Source organism: Neomonachus schauinslandi, chromosome 2 (assembly GCF_002201575.2).
Source record: "Neomonachus schauinslandi chromosome 2, ASM220157v2, whole genome shotgun sequence".
Classification (NCBI taxonomy): Eukaryota; Metazoa; Chordata; class Mammalia; order Carnivora; family Phocidae; genus Neomonachus; species Neomonachus schauinslandi.
Window position 1 is genome coordinate 90,417,743 of NC_058404.1, and position 16,011 is coordinate 90,433,753.

A 16,011-nucleotide genomic window follows, 5' to 3' on the forward strand; every position below is an offset into this window, starting at 1 on the left:
TGGAGCCCCACGTGGGACTCAGTCTCACGACCCTGAGATCACAACTTTAGCCAAAATCAAAAGTGATGCTTAACCTAATAAGCCAGGCAGGCACCCCTGTTTTGGTATATTTCTTAAAAAAACAAACAAACAAAACTTTTAATTTCCTTTTTTTAATTTAATTTTATTATGTTATGTTAATCACTATACATTACATCATTAGTTTTTGATGTAGTGTTCCATGAGTCATTGTTTGCGTTTAATACCCAGTGCTCCATTCAGTACGTGCTCTCTTTATTTATTTTTTTTAATTTTATTTATTTATTTGAGAGAAAGAGAATGAGAGAGACAGCATGAGAGGGGGGAGGGTCAGAGGGAGAAACTGACTCCCTGCCGAGCGGGGAGCCCGATGCGGGACTCGATCCCGGGACTCCAGGATCATGACCTGAGCTGAAGGCAGTCGCTTAACCGACTGAGCCACCCAGGGGCCCCAGTATGTGCTCTCTTTCATACCCATCACCAGGCTAACTATCCCCCCACCCTTCCCCTCTAGAACCCTCAGTTTGTTTCTCAGAGTCCAGAGTCTCTCATGGTTCATGGGGGGTGGGAGGGATGGGATGGATGGGTGATAGACATTGGGGAGGGTATGTGCTATGGTGAGCATTGCAAATTGTGTAAGACTGTTGAATCACAGACCTGTACTTCTGAAACAAATAATACATTATATGTTAAAAAAAAAAGAAGATAATTTTCTTGTTTTTTAAAAATTAATATCCAATTTACTAAAATAAATGTAAAAGCTAGATATTTATTTTGAAATTAAAATTATATAATCTTATTATCCTATATAGAACTCATAAAGCTTTGAAATCAACTTGAAGACTTTGCCCTTCAGTAAATAATTTTTCTCAAGATATTTAAACTTTATTAATATATGGAATATATTCAGTTGCCCTCTTTAAGTGCTTCAATCTAGCAAAACCATTTGAATTATTTGGATACATGAAGTTAATATAGTCAATTATCATACAATTAGTCTTAGATTATTTGAAACATTTCAGTAAATCTGGTCTCTGCTAGTCCTGATGGCTCATATGAGTATATCTCTTAAGAATTAAATATACTTTAAATACTAATACAAATTTTTCCTAAGAACCAGCACAAAAATAATGATATTTTATGTTTGAGTCACTTCATTCTTCTTCATCTTTAATTCCAAAGATGTTAAATTAAAGATATCCAATAAAGAAAAGGAAGTCACCATTCCAAAATGATGTGGACTAATTTCTCTGTGGGCTGAGGTTGTTCATTAACCAGACTTAGCTAAGAGGACAGATCTGGAAATACACATATCCAGCACAATTTTTCACCTTTCTGTTTAAGTAATATAATGAAAGAGACTACTAATCTTTTCCATCCAAATGGGAAGGTCTCTCAGCATTTATACTCTGGGATTAGGTTTTGCATTACCTGCTAGCCTCTGCACAGATTGCCTTGCCACTTCAATAGATTCAAATGATCTATTTACCATATGACTATTTTGAATTATGTTTATCCTTCTGTTTAAGTCAAATCTTAACTTTTACAGACTTTTAAAATAGATATCATTTAAGAATCTCTCAAGTTTTAGTCTGGTTTTACACTGAATTTTTCTAATGCAGCTCTTTCAAATATCCTTGAAGTATATGGAAAAAAGATATTTCAACTTTTTGTAAGATTACTAGAGATATGTACATACATACATATGTGTGCACACACACTTATGTGTGTGTTATTTGTAAGCATGGTTTTATTTCATAGAGCTAAGAGAAATATGGAGAAAGAAAAGACCCCAATTTTAATGAGGATATATTATGAACTACTCGTTATCAATCTATATTATCTGTTGTTATATCTATTTTACAAATGATGATATGAGCCTGAAGGAAATCAAGTCACTGTTCAAAGTCACATGATATTTGAATCTATATCTACAGATTTCTTCTGCTATGATTTTACATAATATCATAATAATGTTATTTTGTAAGAAAAAAATCAGATGTTTGTAAGAGACCAGCATCATATACAGACTCTGTGCTGACTAAAATATGATCTGAATGAAATTATTTTTCTAATCCCCAAATTGTTCTCTAGGAAAAGAGGTATTCATAAGAATTCCTCCTTCCTATTTCAAAGATGATTTTTTTGGGGGAAAAGTTGATATTAAATGTTATCAAATGTGTGAAAAATAGGGCGCCTGGGTGGCTCAGTTGGTTAAGCGACTGCCTTCGGCTCAGGTCATGATCCTGGAGTCCCGGGATCGAGTCCCGTATCAGGCTCCCTGCTCGGCAGGGAGTCTGCTTCTCCCTCTGACACTCCTCCCTCTCATGCTCTCTGTCTCTCATTCTCTCTCTCGCAAATAAATAAAATCTTTAAAAAAAAATGTGTGAAAAATACATTGAATAATCATTTATATTTAAAAATCTTCACTAATAATCCCAAAATATTTTTATATATCCATATCCATATACATATATAATGTATATGTGTATACATTATACACATAATGTAATATAAATGTGTATACATATATTCTTATGTATTAAATTATAGTGTTAATATTCATCCATTTCAGCTATTACTGAAAGAACTATCAAAAGTACTCAATAACCCAATGGCTGTGAATGTCTTTTGAAAACAAAATCAAGAATAATTAAAATGGAAATAAGCTACTCTCGATTCTTTTTGAATCCTTTATGTTTGTGAGGGTGCTAGAATTAAATCAACAAATCGGCTAAGTATCTGATTTTAAATTAACGTATTTAGAATTTAAGCTATGAGTCTTGGAAAAAATTCAAAAATTTACAAATTTTCAAATTAAATGGAATTTATTTAGCATGCTATAATATTGCTTCATTAAATGTATTCCCACTTACTCTCTGGATCTCTGTAATGTCATTTTATAACATTTCACTCAAACATAAAAAAAAATCTTATTTGGCAAATCATTTCAGTGCTACAATAAGGCCAATCAGAAGAACTACAAATTCATATTAGCTACTACCAGCCAGGGACAATGCAGAGTATTTTCCCTTAATAAGTAACAAAATTATTCTCTGTCTTGTTTACATCATTATTCTACATTAGTGTACTTTAAAGTAGAGACTATCTAGCAGTTTTGTAAAAAATACTTAAAAGTGCTGATGAATAGGGGTGCCTACTGGCTCAGTCAGTTAGCGGCCTCTTGATTTGGGCTCAGGTCATGATCTCAAAGTTCTGGATGGAGAGCAGCTTCAGGATTCCTGCTCAGTGGGGAGCCTGCTTGAGGATTCTCTCTCCCTCTCCCTCTGTCCCTACCTCTGCTCATGTTCTCTCTCTCTCTTCAAATAAATCTTAAAAAAGTGCTGTGAGCATATATTAGTAATTCCTTAACAAAATTTAGTTATGAAATGTTATCATATTGTTGATAAATAACAGAATATTTTTTACATAGTAAGATTGTATTACAGAAAAATTATTTTTAATGCATTCAGGCTTTAACTTTAGAGTATTCAATTAAATTGGGGCACCTGGATGGCTCAGTCATTACATGTCTGCCTTCGGCTCAGGTCATGATCCCAGGGTCCTGGGATCGAGCCCTGCATCGGGCTCCCTGATCCTCAGGAAGCTTGCTTCTCCCTCTCCCACTCCCCCTGCTTGTGTTCCCTCTCTCGCTGTGTCTCTCTCTGTCAAATAAATAAATAAAATCTTAAAAAAAAAGAATATACAATTAATTTCTATTTTGAATGCTCTAAAATATTAAGAAAATTTACTTTTTTGAAAGTTCAACAATGTGTATTTTGGGATTAAATAATTTTGAAAAATAATGAGTGCACTGCAGTTTTAGTGTCATTGCTATGGAAAGTAAATGAGAAACGCATTGCCTTGATCATGATATTCATTCCTTTGAGGTAAGAATACCTTTTGACAAGTGAAATACATAAAGCATATAACCTAAAATATCTCATCTGAAAAAAATGTTTTGTGTTTTTGGAGTTTAAATGAGGTAAGTTGAAATTGAACAAATAAGAGTTAACACTGTTCACAGCACTTACCATAGCATTGTGCAAGACTGTTGAATCACAGATCTGTACCTCTGAAACAAATAATATAATATATGTTAAAAAAAAAAAAGAAGAAGAAGAAGAAGAAGATAGCAGGAGGGGAAGAATGAAGAGGGGGGGAAATCGGAGGGGGAGATGAACCGTGAGAGACTATGGACTCTGAGAAACAAACTGAGGGTTCTAGAGGGGAGGGGGGTGGGAGATGGGTTAGCCTGGTGATGGGTATTAAGGAGGGCACGTTCTGAATGGAGAACTGGGTGTTATGAACAAATAATGAATCATGGAACACTACATCAAAAACTAATGATGTAATGTATGGTGATTAACATAACAATAAAAAGAGTTAACACTGTTTCTTTACAATGATTCACATTGTAAAGGAACACACACACAAAAAAACACCCTTTTTTCTAAGGGATGGGGTTTTCCATTTCACATTGTAAGGTAACACATGGTTATAAAAAATAAAAATTTTCATTAAAGTTGCATATCTTTTCCATATATGTTTGTGTTCACACAAAATCACCAGTAGTATCAATATAATTTGCTTTCTCACTTATGATATGTAATGGTTCAAATTCTTAATTCGTAATATCTGAATATGTTACCAAATAACTCACAATAGGAAAATAAACTTAAGCGATATATTTACAGATTCTTGGATTATGTTTCTATTCTTGCCTTATATTTAAGCTCCTCTGTTCATTCATTCGTTAATTCACTTAAAAAATCTTTATCCTTGATAAATATTGAGGAGTAAAAGGTGAAAATATTATGATTTTTATGATGACTTTTTGGAAGAACTTACATTTGAGCTGGTCCCCTACATTCATAGCACAGCTTTACAATACTATGTGATGTTAAAAAGATTCTTGAACTTACTACTGTTTTATTCCCTCATATGTAAAATGACGAAAATAATAGTATAATCAGTTCTCCTTATGATGCAACCTACGCATTCATAAAAATCAAAGCAGTATGCAAAATCATATAGTAAAAACCATAAAGCTCTTGGAAAAAGTGGGGTTAGGATACAATATCCGAAAGCTTTTTCAGTGACACATAAAAATAAAAATACAAGAAATTATTAAAAATGCTAGTTTTGCACTTGTTAAATGATCAAAATGCTACAATAAATGTGACACTTTACCTTGAAAAAGGACTGAAGTCTGCCATGGAAATGGAAATTGGAAGGATTGAAGCTTAGGAGTTGTGCTTATGGCAATTTTGAGTTGGTGGAAGGAAAGTTATTTGAAGGAGGGTTATTGATGTATTTAAAAAATGTAAAGAGGGCGCCTGGGTGGCTCAGATGGTTAAGCGTCTGCCTTCGGCTCAGGTCATGGTCCCAGAGTCCTGGGATCGAGTCCCGCATCGGGCTCCCTGCTCCTTGGGAGCCTGCTTCTCCCTCTGCTTCTCTCTCTCTCTCTCTCTGTCTCTCATGAATAAATAAATAAAATCTTTAAAATAAAATAAAATAAAATAAAAAATGTAAAGGAAAAAACATTGGAAAAGCTGTAGACATCAATCAGATCAAGGTATTTGTGAAATTCAGTGCAAGGTTTCCAATTTAGACTTGTAGTTAGAGAAAATGAGAAGCCAAATAGTGAAATTGACATGATTTCATTTGAACTTTAGGAAGTTTTCTAGGTGTATAGTGTGAAAAATAGATTGGTGTTGAAAATCTGTATGGTAGGAAGTCCTATAAGGGGAATAATACAGGATTAGGCTACTTCATAAAATGTGGGATCTCAGTAAAGTTGTAAATGAGGTGATTGATTTAAATGAAGGGATTTGAACTATGTTTAGGAAATGTAGTAGAAGAATTTCGATGTATTATTGAACATGGGTTGGGGAAGTAAAGAATGGAGTCAAGAATGAGACAGGTTTCATGGACAATTGAGTACACAGTAAACTCAAAGCACACACAAAGGAACTGATTTGCTGGGAGAAAATGGAGAGTGACAGCTTTTTAAAAGACCCCTGAGAACCATTTAAATGGAGACTTCCAGTATATAATTGAATATAGGACTATGAATAAACAGAGTATGCCATGAAAGGAGTCAAGGTTTCAAAGCATGAAGTTCTGGTCAAGAATATCTCAAATGCTGCTAATGTAAAAATTGAGACAATGACTGAAAAGTTCACACTAGACCAGTAATACTGAGTTCAATTTTGATCCTTGAAAAAATAATTTAAGTTACATCAAGAGCACAGATCTCAGAATACATTGAGTTGTGTAGTAAGCCATGGAGAGAAAAGTATAAACAACTCTCCCAATAATTATAACTGTGAATGTGAAGAGATATTTAGCTGGAGATAACACAGGGTAGAATTTGTTTTATTGATGTTTGGTCAATGCATTGATCTATGTCTCTTTAATTGTTAAAGCAAAGAAATGCCCAGCAAAAGAATTGATTATGTATGTGAAGGTTTTGTCCATGGTGTGCTAGAGAAGGAAAAAAAAAAAATGCAGTCCAAAACACAAATAGAGAAATTTCTTCTGACATGGGAGGTAATACTTCTTTTATTATAATTGGAGAAAGAGTGGAAGGGCTAGATTGACACACTTGTATTTTGCTATTATAGTAGTGGTAAATTGAATTAGGTTTCTTGAGATTGCCTCATTAATGAAATAGAATATAATGTTTGACAGTAAGGGAGAGAGGGACCAGACTTTCCACTGATCTTAAACAGTGTGGAGGACTACTACATAATTTTTATAATGTCTTATTCATTTTTGGTGTAACCTATATATTACCTTGTATGTCTTCTAAGAGAGTGAAGAATATTTTTATTTTCATCTGTTATAGATAGAGTTTAGAAACAATGTACACCCTTAAATAGCCCATCTTTCATACGGAACATTAGACATATTCTTAAATTACAGTACATTGATTTGAAATCTTACAATAATGAGACATAAGCTATAAATCAATATTGCAAATAATTGAATATGTGTAGCAAATGTCAATTGCTTAAGAAAATATAGCTTTATCTTCTAATTAATGAGCTTTGCGCAGTGGCAGTATCGTAGCCAATGAGGTTTATCCGGGGCGCGGTTATTGCTAATTGAAAACTTATCTTCTAATTAATGTGTTTTACTTTTTAATTTCCTAAAGTAACCTGTAAATATTTCATTTAATTTGAAACCTATCAAAAGATTATTATAATAATGTCTACAAAGATCTTTAAAATGTCAAGGAACACAGTTTGTGGTAACACAACAACAAAAGTTAAGATGGAGTCTGAAAGCTATTGTTAAACAACAGTTTGTAAAAGTGTCAAAAATATGTGACAGAGGGAAGAAAAATTCCTTTTTTCTAAGTTGTCATCTGTGGCTCGTTATACCAGGTACATGTATTTAGACACTTTCAATGAGTTATCATGGGATCATATCCCAAAGTCATGTGTTGTTTGGGAATTCAAGCAGAGTGACCTGATGTGCTAAGTATTCTGGTTTGGCTAATGAGCAAAATTTTGGGAAGAAAATCTGATCTGTCAGCTCCTTGATTTTGAATAGTGTGACCTAAGCTCACATATGCCAAGGTTTCTGCAATGCCAGGAGGAAGTTTGGGGGGATTTGATGCCACAGACACAGTTATAATTAATTTGATTTAACCTCATTAAGTCTTCTAAGTATCGTTTGCCACATTTACGTACATCAGAATAAACTAGTTCAGATATTTTGTCTACATGTAAAAGAATGTATATAGATATGCAAATATATACATATAATAAACATATATATGTTATATGTATATGCATGTATATTCCTTCAAGCATTTTCAAAAGTCAGAAGCTTAAATAAACCAAGATAATTTATAACAAAAATTAGAATTGTTTTGTATAATTTGGTTTATTTTAGAGATTTAATTAATTTTCCAGTTTGCCAGAAGTCCTTAGCTTCTTTACACATAATAAATAGAAAATGCCTTAGTCAATCCTGCTGAGTACTGCCTGCAGGCATTATAAATGTCCATATTTATTTAGTATCAGTAATACCAATTTTCCTACTACTGCTTTTGGATACCTAGCTATAAAACATATAAATAAGTATATATATATATAAAGGAATTCATATATATATATGAAATAATATAAATATATAATATAAATGTAAATAATAATTTTATAAATATAAAATAAGTGCAATATAAATATAAGTATATTTAATACAATAAAACTATATTTTATATATATTTAATTATATGTATTTACATATATATAAATCAAAAATGATTTCCATTTTATGCAATATTAATATAATTTAGTATTTCAAAGTTTAATCTTTACTCTCAAGTAAATAATATATATTCACATATTTAAATTTTTCAATGCCTGCAGCTGATCCATTTCTACTGTTTTTTTAATTACTAAATCAAATACCAATATATATACAAAGATATATTTGCTTTATAAAATTAAATGCTTGGTGTGATAATCATATATGTTCTACCATCCTCTTATTTTTCTTTTGTTATAGAAACTCCCAATCTCCTAATTGTATGTCTTAGTTGTCCACTGACTTCCTAGCTAAATACATTTCCCAGCTTTTTTTGCAACTATGTGAGACCATGTGATTAAGATCTTGTTAATGAAATGTGAGTAAAAGTAAGTAACTCTCAGGATGTTTTCCCTGAGCCTTCACTCTCTTTCTTCCTTCCTAGGACCTGGAATATGTATGTGGTGGTGACTAAAGGCTTGGCTGGGGGCGCCTGGGTGGCTCAGTTGTTAAGCGTCTGCCTTCGGCTCAGGTCATGATCCCGGGGTCCTGGGATCGAGCCCCACATCGGGCTCCCTGCTCCGTGGGAAGCCTGCTTCTCCCTCTCCCACTCCCCCTGCTTGTGTTCCCTCTCTCGCTATGTCTCTCTCTGTCAAATAAATAATTAAAATCTTTAAAAAAATAAAAATAAAGGGTTGCCTTTATAGACAAGTATAGTACTATTAAAGGTGAAGCAATAAGATTGAAAGACTCAGATTCTTAATGAGCTGATGAAGCTACAGCTTCACCTCCTCTGAACTATTTTATAAAAATAAAAAAAAAATTTCTGTCCTATTTAAAAAATGTATATTTTGAGATTCTTTATTAAGGCAACTTAGAGTATAAATAATACATTTGATATAAAGAAAATATCAAAATAATAGATAATCTCAAATAATTTCTAAAGTTCTCTAGGAAATATGAATAGAGAGATCATGCAGAGTGTTTTCTGGTTATAGTTTTACTACTTTTTATGTCTTAGAGATTTTCTGTGACCCTGTATGTATCTGAGAAACATGTCTGAGAAGCCTATATGTATCACCTTGCTTTTATTTAAATTATTTTCAAAGTGATGAGTTAGTATAAGTAAAGTTTCACTCTGAAGGTGAAGAGAATGTGAGTTTTCATGTAAGTTTTGCATAATTTTAACTCTTCTTCCAAAAAATGTTAAAATTTGTTCTACTAAAATGCATATAATATCTAAAGTTTATTTCTATTAAATAAGAGGTATAGATAGTAAGTCAATTGAAGAGATAAAGTGAAGTCATTTTTTAAAAATGCTCCATTAAAAAAGAACAGGCAAAAAAAAAAAAATAGATCGGAAATCTACAGCCAAAATCATACTTAATGGTGAGAAGCTAGATGCTTTCCCTGTAAGATCAGGAACAATACAGAGATGTCTTTCTCACCTCTACTATTTAATATCATACTGGAAATCCAAGCCAATGCAATGAGAAAAGAATATAATAAAAGCAATACAGATTGGAAAAGAATAAATTAAAAGTCTTTTTTTTTCATAAATGACAGAATTTATAACTAGAAAATCCCAAAGAAATGACAAAACAAAGCTCCTAGAGCTCCTAAGAGATTATAGGAAGGTTGTGGGATACAATATTAATACATTGTGAAATTTAAAACAAAGTACCATTTATATCAGCACCAAACTGAGGGAAATACTTAAATATAAATCTAACAAAATATGTAAAGGAGAACTACAAAACTTTGATGAAAGAAATCAAAGAAGACCTAAAGAAGTGAAGAGATATTCCATGTTAATGCGTATGTAGAGTCAATATTGTTATGCATCAGTTTTTCCCTAAATCATCTATAGATTTAATGGAATCTCAACGAAAATTCTCATGGCCATCAACAGACTGGTTATAAAGTTTGTATTGAAAGGAAAAAGAGTCACACTTGGCAACATGATACTGAAGAAGAAAAAGTCAGTGACTGACTACTCAGTTTCAAGACTTACTATAAAATTACAACATCAAAATGACATGGTGCTAGTGAAAGAAAAAGACAAATTATTGACTGGAACAAATTGAGAGACCAGAAATAGAACCACACACATGTATTTAGCTAATCTCTGACAAAGGAACAAAAACAATTCAATGAATAAATGTTTGCCTTTCAATAAATGGTGCTGGAACACCTGGAACCCTAGTTTATCCAAAAAAACCTATATCTAGATACAGACCTTATATTCTTTGAAAGAAAAAAAAAAAAACTGCAACTGGATCATAGAACTAAACGTAAAATACAAAACTATAAAACTTAAGAACATATCTAGGTGGCTTTAGTTTCCACAATGACTCTTTAGATAAAATAACAAAGGTATGATCCATGAAAGAGAAAGTTGAAAAATTGGACTTCACTAAAATTAAATATTTCTATTCTGTGGAGACACCATTAAGAGAATGAAAATACAAGCAACAGATGGGGAGAAATCTTTGCAAAACATATATCAAGAAAAGTACTGGTATCCAAAATATACAAAGAACTGTCAGAGCTCAACCATAAGGAAATAAACAAACCAATTGAACAATATATAAAAGATCTAAACAATCAACTCACCAAAGAAGACATACATACAGATGGGAAATATGCATATAAAAACATATTCAGGGGCACCTGGGTGGCTCAGGAAAGAAGTTTGTGTGGTTGGGGGTAAAGGAGGTATCTGGTCATTTAATATTTTCTGTGCAATTTTTCTATATAACTAAAAATGTTCTAAAAAATAAAGTCAGTTAAAAAAATAAACAACCTGATTTGTGAAATTCTAAAATGTTCAAAATATTTTTAAATTTACTCATTCATGTATTTGATAATTTTAGTGTATATATATATATCTTTAAAACAATTATAAGGAAATGTTAAGGTTTTTTCTTTCACTCTATTTGGAAAACTCAGTGACCTTTACTTCTTACCCACATAGTCTATGCTAAAATATTGCTGTCTTCAATTATTTTCCCTCTTTCACAATATTAATAAAATAAAATATTAAGCAGAGAAACAGCCATTTCTGAGGTTTTAAAAATATTTGAAAGCATATTTAAGGAAGATAAAACAAGAGGAGATTCAACTCCAAAGTGAAAGACCTGCAGGATGAGAGTTGGAAGCAAAATATAAAATTAAATGAAAATAAAAATATTGGATGTCATATCTTGTTTTTAATCCAGTGGAATCTCCCAGGAAAGAATATTTGATGAATTTTTTAAATATTAGGTGTTTACAACTTTTAAAATATGGCAGTTGTGATGAGCACTGGGTGTTGTATGTAAGTGATGAATCATTCAATTCTACTCTTGAAATCAGTACTACACTATATGTTAACTAATTTGAATTTAAATAAAAGTTTAAAACAAACAAACAAGAACAACAACAACAACAAAAGAAATGCATTTGGACTGTGATACTAGTTTTGTAACTTGACAAATGTCCTTATTTCTCCAACCTTCATTTTCACTTTAAAATAATAATTGTACCAAAACCAAGATTTTTGAGTGTTTATATATATTAGGCTATGAGTTAGAGACTTACAAAAATTGTCTTATTACTGAAAAAATAAAATAAAATAAAATAAAATAAAGTAAAATAAAATAACATAAGGCATGCAAATGTAAAACCTCTGTCTCTGAAGTGTCCTTAATACCATCCCACTGATGAAGCTTCCATCTGTCTGCCCATCTGTTTCCATCTACTGTTTCCTTCACTTGTACCATATTCTGCTGTTATCTCCTCTTTTTTTTAACTACCTTCAGAATCACGCTTCCCACTGGCTTCTTTTTTTTTTTTTTTTCCTGCCTAAAATATTCTAAGATCTGCTTTATTCTAAGTCCTTGGTATGTATCAGAGCCAGGAAAAAAAAAATGGGGGAGAGGTGGAATATAAAACTATGATACTTCTTTGAATACTTCCCTTGTGGATGAGTTGGGGAAGTGAAATTAAAGAAAAGGGTCTGTAGCAGTCATGTTGAACCATGTACAAAGGGAATGCCAAGGACCTCTGGCTGAAATGTCTATATTCAAGAGACATTGAAAGTCATTCCCTGTGGGTGCGACTCAAGGAATGAAAATTTAGGCCAGGCTGGTTGCCGGTGAAGGAAACTCATGCTTTGAGCTGAAATCCCTGAACAGGGACTGTGTTTGAGTAGTTGCCTTTTAAAACTCTCCTTAGTGCTGAACTTTACACTTAGATGAAGATTTAGATTTCTAAGTTCTAGTTGGATTTTCTATAAAGATAAAACACTATCATCTAAAAATTAAATCCGTTTCACTCTGCATGAACCCTCAGATCTTCCTCTTCTTTTTTTTTTTTTTTTTTAAGATTTTATTTATTTGACAGAGAGAGGCACAGCGAGAGAGGGAACACAGCAGGGGCACTGGGAGAGGGAGAAGCAGGCTTCCTGCTGAGCAGGGAGCCCGATGTGGGGCTCGATCCCAGGACCCTGGGATCATGACCTGAGCCGAAGGCAGACGCTTAACGAATGAGCCACCCAGGCGCCCCACTTCCTTTTCTTATCTCTAAATTCAAATAGCACTCCTTAGTCATTTTCACTAGAAAGCCAAGATTTATTTATGATTTCTTCATTTTCCCACCCTTACATCTAAATTATATATAGAACCAATAAACGGACTATATAATCTGTACTTAAAATACACCTTTTAAAATTACTGGCAAGGGAACTCGGGTGTAGTGACTCTCATTAAAATTATCTTTTTGTTTTCCTTAATACTTAGTTGCAAGCTCTCTTTGGGCAGAGCCATATAGTTTTTGCTTGCTATTGAATGCCCTGCACTACACAGAATGCCTGGCATATTGTTGGGATATAAACCTTTCTGGAATTAATTATCAAGCTAGTCAAACATTATTCAAGAGCAAGAAATAAGCTCTACCCCCAACCCAAACCCTTATGATAAATCTAGGTTGTAGATAGGGGAAACCCATTTTAAAAATTCATTGTTAAAAATTATTGTTACCAATGTCTACAAATGGCATAGACATTTCCTACTGAAGATGGAGATGTGCTATCAATAGTCTTTAGTGAAAAACTTCAAATAACATTTAAATACTGAAAGGTAGATCTGAGGTCGAGTTTGGGAAGAAGAATGTGCAGGAGTGCTATCTGCCCCCCATAGAGTGATAATGAGATGGGGGACTATAGGTTGACCCACAGGAAGATGTCAGGAAAAAGTAGTGAATGAGGACTGAAAATAATTCTTTTGGAAGAAAGCCAAAGTGGGCTGTCCTTTGAGAAAGTTCCCAATTGGAAAAATGAGGGTTCTAAGTTATATTCTATGTAGTAATACCATTATAGTGCCCCAAGTTGTATTATACAGGTCAGCCTTGTGTCAGCTGTATTTTTGGTAAATGAAGGAGTTATCAAGCACCCAAAACCTAATTTTAAATTATATAAAATTTTAATATAATTTAAAATTAGGTTTTAATTATATTAAAATTAATTATACACGTATATATTAACATTATATATAAATTAAATTAAATTATGTTCTGTTGATTTATTTATAAAGCATGGTTTTATTAAAAATTAGAAAAAAGAACAAATATCTAGAAAGACCGAATTACATATTTATTAAATTAGAATGTATTAAAATTTTATAAAATTAGTAAAATTTATTAACATTTCTTAAAATTTCAGGCAAAAATCTAATCTTATTTAAGGTGTTCTATACAAACTGTTCATATTAAGTTTTTATTATATTATATAAATTCATAGACAAAGTCCAACTGGATATCAACAATTTAATTCCAGTTTTCAGACAAACCTTTTGACAATTGTAATTTAGCTCAGTGAGTTACAAATGTCTCCTATGATTAGTTTATTATGAATTTTATTTACTGTAATTATGTAAACTTTTGATAAAATATTGTGAATTTCATGAATATATTTATTAAGAATTCAGGTGATGCCTGGTTAACATTATAATAATTTTAAAGAAATCCCAAACAAATTCAGTTTGCATTTTAAATATTGCAATATAAATAGTATTCTTTAGAAAGCAATCATACATATGAACCTTACATAATAAATGCTGTGCATATTATGATATAGAAAATGGTTTCTTTTATTAACTACATAAAATTGAATCTACTAATCCTTTCATAATGTTTTAAAACCTATTATGGTATATTCCATCTCTCTCACTACCTGTACATAATGCTAGTTTTATTAATGTATACTCCTAAACACACAGAACAAATATAAAAGAATATCAAGTAATAGGAAAAAGTGGAAGAAAAACAGAGAAACCCTAAAACTGAGGGAACTAATTAAAAGTTGTGGGAGACAGAACAAAATTAAGCAAAGAAAAGAAAGTGAGGACTATATATAGTTTTACAATTAGCCATTTACCCGCCTCTGCAGCATGTATAATGATTAATTCTGACTGAGAACAAAGACTACTGGTTTGATGTGTTTAGCTAGCTGAATTGCTGAAAGGAAAATGAACTGACAACTAAAAAGAGACTGATAATTTTAATTTTAAATAATTTGAAGTCTAACTAAATTTTTTTTAAAGATTTTATTTATTTATTTGAGAGAGAGAATGAGACAGAGAGAGAGAGCACGGGATGGGGGAGGGTCAGAGGGAGAAGCAGGCTCCCCGCCGAGCAGGGAGCCCGATGTGGGACTCGATCCTGGGACTCCAGGATCATGACCTGAACCGAAAGCAGTCGCTTAACCAACTGAGCCACCCAGGCGCCCAAAGTCTAAATAAATTTTAATAATGGCAAAACTATTAAAAAGTATGCCCTTCTTTTTTGTTTTCGTATTAAGTTGGTGTACTTTATTGTCATGAGGGCTTTGTAGCTATGGTGTTTACTGATTTCTCAAGTTAATCTTATCAATGTTAACCTAAATCCATTACTAGTGTTGAGTGTAGTCATGTGTCTGGGCTACTGTAAAAAACTAACACATTTTCACAAGTATAAACATACTTTTTTCCCCTCGCATTTGGAACATTCTGAAATTATAATGCAACTTGCAAATAAATGTCAAAAGAAACTCAATAGCTACTAGGCAGGAGAGTATATTGTGATTTCTAATTGTTGTCTTTATGTGTATGTGAACAAACTTAACAGTTGCTAAATGATTCAACTCACCTAATTATAAACTTTGTTGAATTATTTTTTATTGGAAGCAAAACAATTTGATTTAAGCTAGGATTCTTTTAACTCAAAATGTCTTCAATTGTATTATAGTGAAATTCAGTATTGGACCCAAAATTTCTTGACACATTCTAGACAAAGTAAATAAAGGCAGCTAGATAAATTCTAATTTAAAACAACTAGAACAGACAAAATATTATATTGTGGAATTATCTAGGTTTGTTTTTTTGCAAGTGATAGAAATCCTTATTAAACCAGAATCATTACCTATCTTTTAAAGTTAAGGTTGGGAAAATTAGGGATGCAGCTTAACCGTATTTGAACACTTTTAAAGCTTCCATTTCCTTATCCTTTCTGCTTTTCTGTGCAACTGATTCATTCTGTTCTCTCACTTCACACTGATTTCTTTTACCCCTCAATTTATGTTGAGGAAAATATGAGTTTTTTTGTTTGTTTGTTTTGTTTTTTTTAACCAGGAAGGAGTGAAGAGAGGCAAAGGAAGGAAGGAAGGAAGGAAGGAAGGAAGGAAGGAAGGAAGGAAGGAAGGAAGGAAGGAAG

The 16,011-nt window shown here is 32.3% G+C and overlaps 1 pseudogene; it reads left to right on the forward strand.

Moving 5' to 3' along the window:
* The first annotated feature begins 7,069 nt into the window (after positions 1 to 7,069).
* Positions 7,070 to 7,225, forward strand: LOC123324089 (annotated as a pseudogene).
* The last annotated feature ends 8,786 nt before the right edge of the window (positions 7,226 to 16,011 follow it).